The following is a 15,940-nucleotide window of genomic DNA, read 5'->3' on the forward strand; positions in this document are numbered from 1 at the left end:
AATAAACATTGGGTTGTCTGTAAAGTGCTAGCACAGTGTCAGGATCACAATCATTTTTCTTTTTCTTTTCTTTTTTAAAGATTTCATTTATTTATTGATGAGACACACACACACACACACACACAGAGGCAGAGACACAAACAGAGGGAGAAGCAGGCTCCATGCAGGAAGCCCGACGTGGGACTCGATCCCAGGACTCCAGGATCACACCCTGGGCTGAAGGCAGGCGCTAAGCTATTGAGCCACCCAGGGATCCCCACAATGATTTTTCTTAGGTTAGTGGGGAAAGGGTGTCATCTGAAAAGAAAGGGAGAAAATAGTTGCTCCGCTTACTTTACAATTTAACCCGGTGATTTGACCCCAGTCCTACGCCTTTTGTTTCCATGGTTGTGGCCTTTTTCAAGCTCTGCCAGGGAAACCCTTGAAGAGGAATTTTTTATTTGAAAAATCCTCTGGTATCATAATCAAAGCATTTGTATTCTATTTTCGTAGCAGGAGAGACGATCCTTTTCCATCCCCAAATAAGACAGCAACATCTTCGGAGAAAAACACATTCTTAGCAGCTTAGCGGCTAAACTCTCCCACGGTGTTACTACTAAAGAGAACAGCTGAAAAACCCACAGAGTAGAGGAAGTGGTGAGGTTCCTAAATTCAAAGAAGCTTCAAGGTCACAGATGGGGACATTTTACTAGAAGTCTAAACCTAAATACAGTTCCAAAGGAACAATTCTCAAGCTGCTGCGGTCCAGTTTTCTTTTCACTGTCTCCCTTGTACTTAGTCAACACGTAAATGAGTACCAGCGACGTGGCAGCAGGCACAAAAAATTCAGTTTAACGGACACTTGGTGGGTACGCTCTGTGTGTGTTGGGAACTGGGTGCTAGAGGGAAAGGCAGAGTTTCTGCGAGCCCTCGCGCTTTCCCGCCTTAACACCGAGGAGGCGGGGCCCGAGGCGGGGGCGGGGCCCGAGGCGGGGGCGGGGCCTGAAGCCAGGGGCGGTGTCCGAGGAGGAGGCGGGGCCTGAAGCCGGGGGCGGGGCCTGAAGCCGAGGGGGCGGGGCCCGAGGCCGGGGCGTGGGCCGAGGCAGGGGCGGGGCCCGAGGCCGGGGGCGGGGCCCGAGGCCGGGGGCGGGGCGGCTTCTCCGAGCCCCGCCCTACACGTATCTCGCCACTATCCCAACAGTCGCAGCGCCTAGGAGCGTCACGTGAGAGTGGGCGGTGGAGGTGGAGGTTTCTCTCCGCTGGTGTTTCGTCTCTATGGTCGGTAGAGGTGGGCGGCTTTGACCCCAGAGCGTCGGCAGCTCCGGTGCGTACAGGTGAGTCCTGGACTCTGAAGGGTGTGAAGGGACAGCCGTTTAGGGAAGTCGAGAGGAAAGGCCGGGCGAAACCGCTTGAGGGATCCGACCTCCCGGGCCGGCCGTTTGCGGGCTCTGGGATGCGGCGACTTCGGGTCTGGCGGCAGAGCTGTCTCCCTCACGCTCTCGGCTCAGGGGCCTGCGAGGAGCCCGTAGTGGCGTCTGCTTCCCGTGCCCCGCTTCCCTTCCCCTAACCGCGTCCCTTTCCGCTGTCCCGGGAGATCTCCGTCCCAGGACCGGGTTCGCAGCCGCCGGGCTCACTCGGGCGCCGGCGTTCTCTCTCCCCGGCGGCAGGCGGGCTTGACCGGTCCCGCTGGTAATGTGGACGCGGATGGAAGTGGGTGATGGAGTTTACACTCAGGTCTCTTGTTGGTGGGAATAGTAAGCATTAAAAAAAAAAAAAAAAAGTAGAAGATCAGCGGGGACCCGAAGGAGCAGAACCAAGCGCAGCCCGCTGGGACTGCTAAGTCTTCATGTTTTCGGGCGCCTTCCGGCTCTGGCCCTCCCGCGCCCCCGCCGGCCCCCCGAGGGCGTTACTGCCCCGGTGCCTGTTGAGAGGAGTCCAAAACGGGCTGTTCCTTAACCTGCTGTCCCTGCAATCTTAGGCTTTCTTTTCCTTTCAATCGCCGGAAAACTATTGTAAGTCTTTTTAAATGTAAACAGAATAACCAATCTGTGGCTAAGGGAATACAGTAAAATACTCCCCTCGCGGTACCCGGAAAAGACCCGTTGTCTTGGTTACTTTTATCAGTGTTTTTATTTCAGTGTTTTGGGTGGTTTGGATACACCTTTATGTTGAGGCATCCATCGGGTCATGTGTGCTAGCGACCTAGCGGAAGAAAGGGGTTTTTTTTGCAGACAAAGTTGGGGTTGACAGACGTGGGAGAGTTAAGGTTTAGAATTAAGTTAATCCATCTGACTAGTTAATAAAACGTCCACATCTGAGGCAGAGGTGTTGTCCAGGATGACCTACATGCTGTCTTTCTGGTGTTGGACAAGTTAATGAGCTTGTTGAGTATCATCTTATCTTAGAAAACTTTTTAGAACCTGCCATTAGTTCGTGAGAGGATGGCTCTGGCCTCCAGCCGCTCTATATCGTCGCTCTTGATAGGTGATTATTTCTTCCACTTTAGGAACATCACTCCGACTCTGAAAGATAAGAGAACAGGGTTGCTGGAAGGAGGTGGGTGGGGGATGGGCTAGTTAGGGATGGGTATTAGGGAGGGCACTTGTTATGAAGAGCGCTGGGTGTTGTATATAAGTGATGAATCACGGAGTTCTATTCCTGAAACCAGTATTGCAGTGTATGTGAACTAGAGTTTAAATAAAAGTTTGAAGAAAAAAATAAAGAACATCACCTTGGCCATCAATTATGCCAAGAAAGTGACAATGAAGCCTTCCAAGTGTCTTTACTGAGGATTCTAAAACAGAGTAATACTAACAGAAAGTGAAGATTCAGGAGTGGGTTCTGTGCTTGGGAAGAAAGGGAAAGAATGATAGAAGCTAACAAAAGCAACAGAACAAAAGCGTGTATTGCTCTCTTCCTTTATAATTACTGTATTCAGTAGACTTTTTACATTCCCAGAGACTGATTTTCCTATATTTAAGAATAAACAATGGTATATAACTTCTCCCATAATGCAATATTACGTACAATATAACTGAAAGATTTAACTGACCCTTCAGGTCTTATATTATTTAGGATTATAGGACTAAATGTTATTAAACCTAATTTGGTCACTTTTTTTTTTTTAAGTAGGCTCCCCATCCAGCATGGAGCCCAACTCGGAGCTTGAACTCACGACCCTGAGATCAAGACCTGAGCTGAGACCTGAGTCAGAAGCGTAATCTACTGAGCCACCCAGGCACCCCCTAATTTGGTCACTTTTAATCTTTAGTTTTAGTGAGTGATTTTTTTTTTTTTTAAAGATTGTGTTTACTCATAAGAGACACACAAAGAGAGGCAGAGACCTAGGCAGAGGGAGAAGCAGGTTTCCTGTGGATAGCCTGACGCAGGACTCCATCCTGGGACAACAGGATCACACCCTGAGCCAAAGGCAGATGCTCAGCCACTGAGCCACCCAGGTGTCCCTAGTGAGTGATTTTTTTTTTTTTTTTTTAAGATTTTATTCATGAGAGACAGAGAGAGAGGCAGAGACACAACACAGGCAGAGGGAGAAGCAGGCTCCATGCAGGGAGCCCAATGCGGGACTCGATCCTGGGACTCCAGGATCACACCCTTGGGCCGAAGGGAGGTGCCAAACCACTGAGCCATCCAGGGATCCCTGTGAGTGACTTTTTATAGTGGCTGTAACACTTGCTGGATGTTAACCAATTTTTTCCATATAGAGTTGTCTAATATACTACTTTTAAAAAGAACCAATTTTTATTAAGAGAACCTATTTTTTTAAAAAAAAACAACCCTCAAAAAAAACCCCACAAAAATAACTTGGTTTTTTGCCAAGTGGAAAAGTTGATTCCTTTAAAATAGATTTTCTATATACTTTGTAAATTAGAAAATTTTTAATTTTCTAATTAAAGAAAATTATTAATGCTTTTAAGATGTTAAATATTGGTATCTGAGCATATTTGAGAAGAAAACACAGGGGCAGTATTTTTAAATGTTTTATTTTTAATGTTTATTTTAATGTTTTATTTTTAAATGTTTTATATTTCTCATTATAAAAGTGTATGTTTTTGAAAAATGGAAACATGGAAAATATAACATTGAAAGTTGAAATCCTAATTTATCTTTTCCCATGCCAGCAGGTAACCACTAGTTTCCGTTGCTATTTGGGAATCAGTGTGGAAAAGTAGAGCCTGAAGTAAAACTCTCTGGGAAAGATGGTACTAATAGCACCAGACTTACATCCTACAGCCTTAGAAACTCCAAAAGAAAGAGAACTTCCCTTTATAACTCCAACAAACTACTGTATGGGAATTTTATTAACCTGACTTATGTCATTGCTCATCCTGGAGGCAGTGTCTGTGGCCAGAGTGATGGGAATGCTTTGTGTAGTCAGGATTGGATTTTGTTCTCACCATGGAGTGGGATTTGGGGGGGCAGTTTTAAACCACGTGAATTCAGAGTAAGCAACATTGGGGTACCTGGCTGGCTCAGTTGGTAGAGCATCCCCCTCTTGTGGTTGTGAGTTTGAGCCCCATGTTGGGTGCAGAGTTTATTTAAAAAAGAAAAAAAAAGAAGGCAACAGAAATATGGTTCCTCTGGAAAAATTGAGGTGTCATTTTCTGGAGGGGAGAGAAGGGTTTCTGGACAGGCAAAAACAACGTAGATCACTGAAGTAATTTTACATATACACACACACACACACACACATTTTTTTTTTTAATTTAGAGAACTTGCTTTCCTTTCCCAGTCTAAGTTAATTGTATTTTACAGTTTCAGTGTTATTTTTTAAAATGTCTACTTTATTAACTAATGGAATTTGAAATTTAAACTCTTCAAGTAGCATATATTTGTACCTGTGTTGTTACATGATTAGTACCTGTGCTCTGGAGTATTCAGCTTTTCTAACTTTAAATATATTGTGTATTTATCCCATTTGTTAAAATCATTTATTGATAAGTATTTTTATTACTGTGAGTAAACTTAACAAATTGCAGTTTATAAATAGTAACATGTTGAGTGTTTAAGTATATGTAATCTATATGGTTGAAAGCTTGCTTCTTTTAATATGTGTTTAAAAATCTGTTAGTATAGAACTACTTCATTTTGAGCATTGAAAAATAAATCACTACAATTGTCACAAATTGTTGTCACTGGGTATTAACTTTAAAACTATAGTCAGCGTTAAGGTCTGCTTTTGTATCTTTATAGATTATATTATATTTTAAGAGAAAATATAATTGAAGTAACACTGTTTACTCCATTGTTTTGATTTTGTTTAAAAGAAATGTTAACAGTTCAGTGGACGTTTGAGCTTAATCGCTAATACTGGTGTCACAGACTTTACGAGATTTATATTCTGAAACCCAACTCTGTCACGTCTTGATATTGAGCAAACTATTTAATCTCTCTGAATTTGAGTTTATTCCATTTGCAAAATAGAAATAATAATACTTATGGGGGTCTTGTGAGGAGTAACTTAATGTATGCCAAGTACCTAGGGTATAGAAGATTCTCATTAAATGTAATTGTTAATAATGACAATAACAAGAAATATTGTTTACAAAGATTTTTATCTCCTCAATTTCAGAATGTTTAGCCCCAGTAGTTTAAATGTATATACAGGTGCTAAGGAATAAGATTGTCCTTTCTTCAGTTTTGTCTTTATTTTAGCAGGGGTGTGTGTGTGTTTGTGTGTGTGTGTGTGTGTTTTAAGTAGGCTCCACGCTTAGTGTGGGGCTTGAACTCAGAACCCTGAAATCCAACACCTGAGCTGAGATCAAGAGTCAGACCCTCAATCAACTAAGCCACAATTTTAGCAGATTTTTAATTCTGTGTTGCACATATAGCAATAAACTAGAAAACTTTGTGTAAACTACATAATTATTGGTGGACTGCCCAAGTACTAAAAGATTGCCTAATCTTGGTATGTAACTGTTAGCCTGAAGGAATGTATTGAGAGAATTTTGCACAAACTCTGAGCTCAGCAAAGTTTAATATTAAGTAGAAGATCTCACATTCCTTGACTATACCAGGAGAGCTAGGTGTTGAGCATCTTGAGTGTTCAGATCAGAATTTATGGTGACTTGAGGTAGTAGGCAGAAATAATAAAAATGGATTTGTTTTTATTTTTAAGAATGAGCTCAGGATGATACTCCTGTGAAGCAATGCTGTAAGAACATGTTATGTTGGACACCTGCAGGTAGAAGAGATGACAGTTTAGAATGGTACTTGAAAAACCAAAAAAGGCAACATGGAATTGAGTAATTGTAAGAAGTGATTGACATGAAATATAATTTATGACCTGGCATTGGGAAGTTAAATATTGCCATATTGAGAGAAGAGGTGTTTTAGGCCTATTTATGAGAAAATAAATACCTAGAAATGGATTAATCTTTTTTCCCCTAAACTAATCAGTTTTGCAAATTGTAAACATATCCTAGGCTAACTAATAAGTTCAAGGTGAGTTTTACTGACTATGAGAAAATTGAAACTTTAGTGTAATCTTGGAGAAGTATATTTCCATAATTCATCTCAGGTATACAAATGTTTACGTTTCTATTCAATGTGATTTAATGTTGTTCATTTAAAACTTAAAGTGCCTATCCTAATACCTTGCTTGTTCAGAGTTGGACAGTTACTTGGTATCTACTATAAACACTACTTATAATCTTGTTTTTTCTTTTTAAAGTTTGTTCATGGAGTAATGGAACTAAAACTGTAGGCTGTTTTTTTTTCCTTTAAAAAAAATAAATATTGGTACTTCATTTACTCTCCTATTGGGATTAAGTGAACATTCTATAACATAACACAGCATTAGAATTCAGCCTTTTTTTTTTTTTTTAAGATTTTATTTATATATTCATGAGTGACAGAGAGAGGCAGAGACATAGGCAGAGAGAGAATCTGGCTCCTCACAGGGAGCCCAATGCAGGACTCGATCCCCAGACTGGGATCATGTCCTGAGCCAAAGGCAATGCACAACTGCTGAGCCACTCAGGTGTCCCAGAATTCAGCTTTAACACAGATCTTTCTTGGCTTATAATAATGGTGATATGTTCCAATAAAGCCATTGTAAGTCAAAAATACCACAAGTGAAAAATGCATTTAATACACCTCACCTATTGAACGTCATAGCTTAGCCTAGCCTACCTTAAACATGCTCAGAACACAGACTTTAGATTTTATTATTTAAAAAAAAAATTTTTTTTTAAATTTATGAGAGAGAGAGAGAGAGAGGTAGAGACATAGGCAAAGGGAGAAGCAGACTCCTTGCGGGGAGCCCAATGCAGGACTTGATCCCAAGACCCCGGGATCATGCCCTGAGCCGGAGGCAGACGCTCAACCACTGGGCCACCCAGATGTCCCTTAGAACACTTACTTTAGCCTACAGTGGGCAAAATAATCTAACACAAAGCCTGCTTTATAATAAAGTGTTGAATATCTTAGGTAACTTAATACTGAAAGAAAACAAAATGGTTGTGTGTTGGTGGTTTATCCTCTTGATCACATCTGGGACCCGTGGCTTGCTGCTGCTGCTGCCCAGCTTAGGAAAAACTATTGTACCATGTATCATTAGCCTAGGAAAAGGTCAAAATTAAAAAATTAGAAGTACAATTTCTACTGAATGCATATTACTTTCACACCATCATAATGTTGAGACATCCTAAGTCACCATCTGTATATCTTTCTAGTTTAGCTCTTATGACTCTACCTTTCCTTCCTATGCCTTCCCCTATGTTCTAGTCATAGTAAACTACTTTTTGATCCCCCTAACAAGCCATACTTTTGTTGTTGTTGTTGTTGTGTTCAGAATGCCTCACCATTATCCTGCCATCTTTTAACTGGTGAGCTGCTGTTCATCTTTGAATGAGATTGCATTGTTTTTTCAGTTTGCAAAAGTTTACCCTCAAGTGGTTATTTTTTTTTGGTGGTTCCCATAATAATAATTTTTACCTTTTGAAAATACTCTTATTTTGTGGAACAGTTGTATGTATTTTCTATGAGATGGAGTGATTCTTGATGCCAGAAACAAGTCTATTCATCATAATATCCTGAACATGCAACAGAGTGCCTGTAGTCTCTACAAGCTCAGAGCATATTTGGTGAATATATGAGTAAGATAGTTCATCTGCTTCAAAAATCAGAATGGGGTTTGTGGGTGGCTCAGTGGTTGAACGTCTGCCTTTGATTTGCCTCAGGTTGTGATCCCAGGGTCCTGGGATTGAGTCTCGCATCAGGCCCTACAGGGAGCCTGCTTCTCCCTCTGCCTGTGTCTCTGCCTCTCTCTCTGTGTCTCTCATCAATAAATAAAATCTCAAGAAAAAATCAGAATAGAATCAATCCAGTAGATAAAGTCTGCACACTATAACCTGTATCAGTCTGATGCATTTAGAAAACTTACTTGGACACACCTAGTAAATTCCATCCACACATTCTACCACACAACAATAACCATATTTTATCTGTCTAATATATACCAAGGCACCGGGGTGGGGGGGGGGGAGAGGAAAAATATTCCATTCCTTAAGGAGCTCACAATCTAGTGGTAGAGACAGCCAGATGAATTGTTAATTACAATTTAGATTTATGCTAATTAAGGTTCAAATTAAAGCTCAATTTATCAATTTCAGTAGACCCATTTCAGCTGCTTAGTAACCACATGTGGCTAGTGCTTACTGTGTTGAATAGTTGATATAAAACATTTCTATCATTGCAATACATTCTTTTGACAGAGCTATTGTAGAACATTATACACTTGAACCTACATTCTTTAGTTTTAGATGATAGTTTTCGTTTCAGTCATATTCTTTGTCAAATTAAACTTGCTTTTTTAGATTTGAAAGTTTTCTTAAACATTATCAAGTGGATTTTATTTATTTATTTATTTATTTTTTCAAGTGGATTTTAATATATAATACACTTCAAATCAGCATTGCTCATTATTTCAGGTCTTTGATCTGTGTGATAGCATTTAAATTAAGTAGTTTCAGAGTTTGATTAACTTCAGCATTGATAACATCTGATTTTCTATGCTAATAGTTCCTGAGATAGTAGTAAATCATAATGGTTAAGAGCATAGCTTTGCATCAGAGAAACTTTCCTCTGTCATGTATTGGCTGAGACCTTCGGCAGATTTCTTAAAAGCATTGAGCTGTGGTGTTCTTAGTGAAATAGTAATAATGATACTTATTGCAAGAGTTATAGAAGATTAAGGTAACAGATATTAGGCATTTAGCGTCTCCTCACAGAGTATTTATCGTTAAATGCTAGCATTAAAGAGAATTTTGAACAATCAGATATTTAAAACAACTTTTTGAGGAAGTTGGAGAAATTGGAATAGAGTCTGGGTATTAGAACATACCAAGGAATTAATGTGAAATTTGTTTAGGAGTGACATTGATTGTGTGGAAGGAAAAGTCCATATTTTTGGAGGCATATTAAAATATGTAGCAGTGAAATGATAGCATGTCTGAGAGTTGCTTAAAAATAATTCACAAAAAAAATTCACAAAGACTTAAGAATTAAAGGGATAGAAAAATTGGTTTTATTTTATTTTTATTTTTTATTTTTTTATTTATTTATGATAGTCACAGAGAGAGAGAGAGAGAGAGAGAGGCAGAGACATAGGCAGAGGGAGAAGCAGGCTCCACGCACCGGGAGCCTGATGTGGGATTCGATCCCGGGTCTCCAGGATCACGCCCTGGGCCAAAGGCAAGCGCCAAACCACTGCGCCACCCAGGGATCCCGAAAAAATTGGTTTTAATATCCATTTCTGGTAAAGAAGGAATAACCAGTACCATATTTACCCTCCTGCCTGAAACAGTTTAAAAGGCAGACAAAAGATACAAAGCAGTGGTTTCCTAGATTTTGGAAGTTGTGCAGCAAAGGAAAGTGATCCCTGAGAGGTGGGAAACCAATGAGGTGCACTCTGTAGTAGCTCTGGTTTGCTGCCTGGAAAGTTTACCAGCTGTAGAGCAGGGAGGGGGGATCCCAACAGAGAGTGCAGTGATCTCCTTGAATTGAGACAGTCTGGGAAGGTCAAGGCAGCTGGAGTTTGCAGAGCAGAATATTAGAGATGAGAAAGCTGAAAGGAAGGAGAGCTTTGGATCTGCAGTCTCCCCCTCAAGTATCCAGCTGAGAACTGCTCTGTGCATCCATGTGAGGAAACTACTGAAGCTAGGGAGAGAACCACCTGAAAATAATAAAGAACAGTACTGTTTTTGCAGAGGCAGAAATAATGTTTTTCCTACAAGCCAGAGGAGAAAATGTCTTAACGTGATTGTATAGATTACTCAGAAGGGCCTTGTCTTAGTAGTGGAATAAAATTAGGTGCTCCAGCCTAAAGCAAGACCTGAAAGGGTCGTACTGTTTCCAAGAAACTTAATTATATCCCAGAACTAAGCTCAAGAATAGATGTAGGAATACAAAAATATCCAACATCCAACAAGGTTGAATTCACTGTCTGGCAAGCAGAACTAGGCATGCACAGGAACAGGAAGACATGACTGATGACAAGAAAAAAAAATCAGTCAAAACCAAAACAAATGACAGTTGATAGAATTAATAGAGAGGGATATTAAAACAGTTTTTATCATTGTATTTCATATGCTTAAGAAAGTAGAATATTGAATTTTATTTATTTGTTTATTTAGAGAGAAAGAACATATGAACAGGGGGTGGGGGGAGGGACAGAGGGAGAGGGAAAGAATCTCAAGCAGGCTCCACGGTCAGCACAGGGCGTGATGTGGGCCTGGATCTCAGAACCCTTAGATCATAACCTGAGCTGAAATCAAGAGTTGGACACTTAACCAACTGAGCCACCCAGGCACCCCCAGAAAGACTATGTTAAGTAGAAACATAGAAGATAAGAAAACGACCAAAATGTAGTGGAGAAGGTTGTGAATGTGCAGGGATAGGGGGTATATGGCAACTCTTGTACCTTCCACTCAATTTTGCTGTGAACCTAAAACTGCTCTAAAAAAATAAATTTTATTGGAGAACCCGGGTGGCTCATTTGGTTAAGTGTCAGCTTTTTTTGGGGGGGCGGGGTGTTGGGCAGCAGCACTTCACATTTATTGAGAGCCTGCCACCGAGGAGCTCACAGCTTGGGGGCCAAGACTCCACATGTGCTGGGATGGGGGAAGAAAAGAGGTAAAGGCAAAAAGGAAGGCAATGCAGAGACTCTGTGGCCCAAGCAAAGGGGGTACAAAGCAGGCATAGGCAGGGGGAGGAATATGGCCCCATGAGCCATGCCTAGACCTGTGAACTATGGACCAAGCACAGGCATGAAGGCTGCCTGACCAGCTGGGGCTTCTCCTTTTCTCTCTACTCCCAGTTTGTGCTCTGACTCTCAAATAAAAATTTTAAAAATAAATATATTTTATTAATTAAAAAGAAAAAGACCAAAATGCAACTTTGATGAGATGGAAACTGTGACGTCTGAGATGAAAAATATACTTGTGGGATTAATGGCAGATTAGACATTAGGGGAGAAAATTTTTTTTTTAAAGATTTACCAATTTTTGAGAGAGTGAGCAAGTGAGCAAGCACAGGGAGGGGCAGAGGGAGAGAGAATTTCTAGCGACTCCCCACTGCGTATAGAGCCCAACATGGGGCTCAACTTCATGACTCTGAGATCGTGACCTGAGCTGAAACCAGGAGTCAGATACTTAACTGACTGAACCACCCAGGTGTCCTTCTAATCACACTTTTAGATATAACTGGAATTTATAGGAAATGAAGGGACTGGAGAAACATTTAAGCCATACTGTGAGGAAGCAACTAGATAAATCTAGAATTTGAGAAATGCTGCAATATATTTGTCCTGTTCTTTGAAAATGAGGGTTGTGCTGTGATTGCAGAATATGGTGGATATACTTAATGTAATGGGATTGTATACTGAAAAGTAGATAAGATGCTAAGTTTTATGTGTATTTTACCACAGTTTAAAAAAATGTACCATTTTAATCATTTTTAGGTATACTGTTGGGAGGCATTAAGGATATCTGCATTGTTGTACAGCAGTCACCACCATTCATTTCCAAACCCTTTTCTTCTTCCTAAACAGAAAACTATACCCATGAGATGATATCTCTCCTTTTATTCCTCCCCACTGGCATCATGAATCTATTTTCCATTTTTATGAATTTCACTACTGTAGGTTTTTCATATAAATGGAATCTTGTATTTGTTTTTTTGTGACTGGCTTATTTCACTTAATGTCTTTAAGATTCATCCATTTGGGGGATGCCTGGGTGGCTCAGGAGTTGAGCATCTGCCTTTGGCTCAGGGTGTGATCCCAGAGTCCCCAGATGGAGTACCGCATCGGGGTCTTTCCATGGAGCCTGCTTCTCTACCTTCTTCCTATATCTCTGCCTCTCTCTCTCTGTGTCTCTCATGAAAAAAAGAAATAAAATCTTAAAAAAAAAAGATTCATCTTTTTTGTAGGATGTATCAGAATTTCTTTTCTTTTCTTTTCTTTTTTTTTTTTTTTTAAAAAGATTTTATTTATTTGAGAGATGGAGCACAAGCAGGGTGGGGCTAGGAGCAGAGGGAAAGGGAGAAGTAGGCTACCTACTGAGCAGAGAGCACAATATGGAGCTTAATCCCACAGCCCTGGGATCATAACCTGAGCCAAAAGCAGACATTTAACTGATCCACCCAGATGCCCCAGAATGTCCTTCCTTTTTTTTTTTTTAATATTTAATTTATTTATTCATGAGAGAGACAGAGACACAGGCAGAGGGAGAAGCACACTCCATGCAGGGAGCCTGATGTGGGACTCAATCCCAGGACTCCAGGATCATGCCCTGAGCCAAAGGCAGACGCTCAATTGCTGAGCCACCCAGGCGTCCCTCCTTCCTTTATTTAAAAAATTGTTTTTATTGTGGTAAGATACATACAATATAAAATTAACCATCTTAATCATTTTTATATTGTATATGTATAAGTCATTTTATATTGTATATGTATAAGTCAGTGATATTAAGTACATTCAGATTCTTATCTGAATCACCAACATCCATCTCCAGAACTTGCAAACATATATTAAATACATATTAAGTAGTACTCTGTATTATCACTTCCCCCCAGCTTCTGTGATTTTGACTACTCTAGGTACCTCCTGTAAGTGGAGTCACAGTGTTTATTTTGTTGAAACTGATTTTTCTTATTTAGCATAATGTCCTCAAGATTCATCCGTGTTGTATTGTTTGTTAGAATTTCCTACCTTTTTTGGCTGAATAATATTCCCTTGTAGGTATAAACCATATTTTGTTGAAGGACACTTGGATTGCTTCCACTTTTTGGTTATTGTGAATAATGCTATTAGTATGGGTGTACAAATAGGTGTTCAAAGTCTCTGCTTTCAATTCTTTTGGATATATTCCCCAAAGTAGAGTTGCTGGATCATATGTTAATTCTATGTTTAATTTTTTGAGGAACTACCATACTGTTTTCCATAGCAGTTGCATCATTTTACATTCCCATCAACAGTGTACAAAGATTCCTGTTTCTCTAATACATGTTTTTTCTGTTCATTTTCTTGATTAGAATAGCAAGGCTTATGGCTAGAGTTTTACTTTGCATTTTAATTAAGTGTTTGCATTAAAAGGAAGATATTTAGGTGTGAAGTATTTATATGTCTTAGTGAAATTTATGTTACATAATACAATTTTTATTTGAATTAGTACTATCAGCAGCATCCTGTTATTACCTTCCAAAGAAATATTTATTCATAATTTACTGTGTGTTAGACACTGTGCTGAACTTTATATAAGCATTTTCTTGTTTAATCCTCCTCATAGTCATTTGCAGTGAGTGTTATTATCCCTGTTTTATGGTAGCACAAAGTTGCCAAGTCAGGAATCAAATACAAATTTGACTGGCTTCAAAATTAATGGTCAGTAAGAGGTCCAGTTAGTAAGTTCTAGTATTTAGAATTAATGAATTAACTAGATTACCTTGACACAACTTTCTGGTCCTCAGCTCATAAAAACAAAAGAGAACAAAACAAAATAGACAACAACAATACAAACTTATTTACATGTTCAGTTAAGCTTTATGATCTAATTTTGCTTTAATTAAGTCTTAGAGTTGAAAATAACATCTTCGATTAAGCAAGGGAAAATCTTAAAAAAAAAAGAAAAGAAAAGAAAGAAGTACCTGGGGAAATAGAAGCGGAGTAAAGGTAAAAAAGGCAGGATAATATCCATTGAAATATCTGATACTGCTGTCAGTCTAGCAGGTTCATTTCTAGAGAGACCAAAACTACAGATAGTTTGTTAAAAGGGACTATCTATAAAGATGTCTGTTGTTGTGAAGATGAAAAAAAAAATCCATTGAAATTGTTATTTATGTAGAAAGAGACTTCCTTTTGCAGAAATATATATTATTCTTACACATTGGTCCATAATACTGATCAATCCTTTGCTGTTGAATGGGACTCTGAATAACATGTCATGGATCCACAGATGAGTTCTGACATGGAATTATTGTTCCATTTTAATCCTGGTACCCCATTTCCCATATCTGAAAATTAAATATAGTGCATATGAGAGAGTATTCATTGGAGCACTTATAAAATACAGAGTTCTCTGCAAATGCAAGGTGACATGGTTATTAAATATTGATTACTTTGTTCTGTCTTCACATATCATTTCTGTATTACTTAGGATTTGGAGCTTTAATTTAATAAGGAAGCCTATAAAGTATCCTAACTGTGTTCTGTAGTGCTTGTAATACGCTATTGTTGATCAAAGTTTTATATTCTCCTTATTTTAAAAAAAATTTGCTGTGAGGCACCTGGGTGGCTCAGTGGCTGAGTGTCTACCTTTGGCTCAGGTCGTGATCTGGGGGTCCTGGGATCGAGTCCCCCACTCCCGTGGGGAGCCTGCTTCTCCCTCTGCCTATGTCTCTGCCTTTCTCTATGTGTCTCATGAATAAATAAATAAAATCTTAAAAAAAATTTTGCTCTTCTTGCAGTCAGTCTCAGCCTTTTGTAGAGTTATGCTTAGTCAACTGGTACTTTTATAATACAATCCCCTGTTAAACCTTTATGGACAAAGCAAACAGATTTAGCAATGAATGAATTAGCTTATTAGCAAATTGCAAATGGGAACATGGTTTCAATAGACCATTTAGGTTTATGCTGTTGTGTGATTAGATTTTTTTTAAGATTTTATTTATTTACTCATGAGAGACACACAGAGAGAAGCAGGCTCCATGCAGGGAGCCCGATGTGGGACTCGATCCTTGAACTCCAGGATCATGCCCTGGGCCAAAGGCAGGCACTCAACCACTGAGCCACCCGGGCATCCCTTGTATGATTAGATTAACTCATAACAGCTTTTTGAATGGTTGTCATTAAAAATTTTTATATTGTTTTATTATATATAGCTATAGCACTTATGAGGACTACATGAAACATATGTGTACTTGAAAGAATAATTATAAAAGTGACCCATGTTGGTAAACATCACCCAAGCCAAAAAAGAACATTCCCATCACTTGAGAAGTCCCCCATGTGCCTTTTCCTAATCACAGCCCTCTCTTCAGGAGACAAATTACCACCCATGATTTTGGTGATAATCATGGTTATATGTATCACTAAACATCTTATTAGTTTTCCTGTTTTGGGGCCATATATAGATGAAACCTAACTATATATGTATTCTTCATGATTTGCTTCTTCACTCAACATTATATTTGTGAGACTTATCATTTGTTACTTGTAAAGCATTTTTGGAGGGATGTAAAGTTTCCTAAAATTAATTTTGTGATTCCCTATCTATCTTCATTTTTCTTCTAAGTTTATTTTTTAGTAATCTCTATATTTATTGTGGGGCTCGTTCTAATGATCCTCTGGATCAAAAGTCACATGCTCTTCCTATTGAGTCACCCAGGTGCCCCTCAATTTTTCTTTTTCTTTTTCTTTTTTAGAAACTATTAATAAAATTTG

General features: G+C 39.3%; 1 protein-coding gene across 5 annotated transcripts in view; it reads left to right on the forward strand.

Annotated features, from left to right (window-relative positions):
* The first annotated feature begins 1,166 nt into the window (after positions 1-1,166).
* The window catches only part of MICU1 (mitochondrial calcium uptake 1), a 248,469-nt gene continuing 233,695 nt past the window's right edge, over positions 1,167-15,940 (forward strand). For 2 of the 5 annotated variants that reach the window (XM_041748273.1, XM_041748278.1), the window contains exon 1: positions 1,167-1,313. The gene's annotated coding sequence lies outside the window, so the exon portion shown is untranslated. Of the gene's footprint in view, positions 1,314-3,129; positions 3,256-15,940 lie in introns of those variants that run through there. The other 3 variants (XM_041748275.1, XM_041748274.1, XM_041748277.1) reach the window with 3 other exon arrangements.

The sequence above is a fragment of the Vulpes lagopus genome, chromosome 3, assembly GCF_018345385.1.
Source record: "Vulpes lagopus strain Blue_001 chromosome 3, ASM1834538v1, whole genome shotgun sequence".
Lineage (NCBI taxonomy): Eukaryota > Metazoa > Chordata > Mammalia > Carnivora > Canidae > Vulpes > Vulpes lagopus.